The sequence below is a fragment of the Perca flavescens genome, chromosome 13 (genome assembly GCF_004354835.1).
Source record: "Perca flavescens isolate YP-PL-M2 chromosome 13, PFLA_1.0, whole genome shotgun sequence".
NCBI classification, from domain to species: Eukaryota; Metazoa; Chordata; class Actinopteri; order Perciformes; family Percidae; genus Perca; species Perca flavescens.
This window is the reverse complement of record NC_041343.1, coordinates 35,005,571-35,008,070: the sequence shown is the minus strand read 5'-3', so window position 1 is coordinate 35,008,070 and position 2,500 is coordinate 35,005,571. Positions and strand designations below refer to the sequence as shown.

General features: G+C 47.4%; 1 protein-coding gene across 1 annotated transcript in view; it reads left to right on the top strand.

Annotated features, from left to right (window-relative positions):
* The window catches only part of chm (CHM Rab escort protein), a 45,183-nt gene that overhangs the window by 12,926 nt on the left and 29,757 nt on the right, over nt 1-2,500 (top strand). The gene's annotated exons all lie outside the window — the stretch shown is intronic.

Here is a 2,500-nt window from a genome sequence, read left to right as displayed (position 1 = left end):
GCCTTGTTCGGTCTCATGTCTCTCATCTTTCTCTTGGCTCTGCCTCTCTGTGGGGTTCAGGTCAGGCCAGTTTGCTGGCCAGTCGAGCACAGTAATCCCATGGTCATTGAACCAGGTTTGGGTAGTTTTGGCAGCGTGGGCGGGTGCCGAGTCCTGCTGGAAGATGAAGTCAGCGTCTCCATGAAGCTTGTCTGCTGAAGGAAGCCTGAAGTGGTCTAAAGTGTCCTGGTAGACGGGCGCGTAGACTCTGGACTTAATGAAGCACGGTGGACAGCGGACCAGCAGATGACACGGCTCCCCAAATCAACACAGACTGGGGAGACTTCACCCTGGACTTGAAGACCTCTCCTCTCTTCCTCCACACTCTGGGACCTTGGTTTCCCAACGAGATGCCTCATTAGCTCTCATCAGGAAAGGGGACTTTGGACCACTGAGCAGCAGACCAGCTGAGTTTGTTTGTTGTTCAGGAGCAGCTTGTTGATCCATGTCCAGGATCCGTCTGTGTGTGGTGGCTCTTGATGCAGGAACTTAGCGCTGCTCCCTCTTAGTGGATCAGTGGACTAATCGGTGGTTCTGGTCTTAGTCAGCTTAGATCTCTGTAGTCCATTAGTCATGTCTGATGCTGTTTTTATGCTGAATGACTTATTTCCAAGAAACGTACGAGCACATCTCTGGTAAACACAAGAATTAAAGTGGTGCTTTTAGCATGACTCTTAGTGGAGAAACTCAGATGTACAGACCTGTCGATTAAATCAACTAGTCGATTAGTTGGCCTCAGGCCACTCCTGGTTCAGCTCCCCCACGCTGTGGAACCATCCTCTCCAGGCTGTGGTCATCCCTGCTGCTGGGGCACCTCTTCCCTTCCACTGAACTTTCTCTTCATGTGCTTTGAGAACATCCAGCTTCTTTGGCAGTTACCTTGTTGAGGCTGTCCCCTCCAGTGATCATCGGTCTGCCCCGTGACTCTGAGTTCTCCTGAACCAGACTGACAGACCATTGAAAGGCTCAGCAACTCTTTGCAGGGGGTTGGGATTAATTAGCTGATTAGAGTTGGACATTTTGAGCCTACGAAATTGAACCTTTTCACAATATTCTAATTTTCTGAGATTTTGAATTTGGGGTTTTCTTAAGCTGTCAGCCATAATCATCACAATTATAACAAATAAAGGCTTGAAATATCTCGCTTTGCATGTAATGAGTCTATACTAATATCTTAGTTTCACCTTTTAAAGGGAAACTTCACCGATTAGCATTAAGCTTTGTATCAGTAGAAACCTGGTAGTATTTTTGAATGACCATGCTTCCCTCCCTCATGTCCCCCTGAGAGGGGAGATCTCTGTATTGAGGGTCTGGAAAAAAGCCTCAGATGACACAAAATGATGATTTTTGCGTCATCTGAGGCTTTTTTGCCCAGAGGCAAAAGACTACAGCCTGTATTAGGAGCCACTTCCGCATAGCCCAAAGGGGGTTGGACTGTCGGCTTTTACCGGAGATTGCCGAGGAAAAGTCAGCCATCTTGAATCCTCGCTTAGCTTCTCAGCAGGAGCAGAAACTGTTCATCCCGACGTAAATTTTATTATTATGTGCATTCAAACTGCCGCACACGTGTACCACCGGGATACATTGGAACACATGGGAGAATATGCAGGACGCTTTATTACAGACGCAATACTCCACACACGGAGACCAGCGGTGGTGCTCGATGCCTCTGGCGGTAAAGAGACCTCATCAGTGGGGGGCGTTGAGCAGAGTGTGCGGTGGAAAGCTAACGCTAGCCGGCCATCTGTTCACCAATCCTGCTTGCAAGTGTCCACTCATTAAACAAACTGGACTACATCCAACTTCAACCAAACTCCCAACGCGAGTTCAGAGACGGCTGTGCTGTGTTTTTGTTGTTGTGGAAACATTGCTGTGGACAATCCAGCCTGCTGCTCTGTCACCGGGTAAGACTACTAGTGGAGGTGGGCTGTGTTACCCCGGACTGCCTGTTGCAGAAATGGGGTGATTTGTATCCAGCTAACTGCTAACTGCTGGTGGAGTTTGTGACTGTAAAATGACGACAATTCTAGCTACATCCCACGCAAATGTACGGCTGTGTTTATACTCGATGTTTATACCACAGCCCACCAAGAGCTAATGCTAGTAGCTATGTGTTAGCCTTCTTTTATTACATGGCTTGGTTGAATTATAATGTAGAATGCGGTCTGTTATTACAGACCGTTGCTAAGGATAACACACCGTTGCCATGCATAGCAGAGCGTTGCCATGGACACAGTTCTGTTTACCTTGGAGCTATTGATCAGTCCGGATAATGTATCAGCTGTGGCAAAAAAAAAGCATGTTTTAAATGTGTAACACCACTTGAGCCACGGTGAAAAGTTTTTTCGTGTATATGGTTGAAATGACAATAAACTTGTTGAGTTGATCGTCTCACTGTCTGTCTGTAAAGGGTAGGCGTGGCTTGGGAGTGGCCTCATACAGCAGCAAACCAAGTGCATTC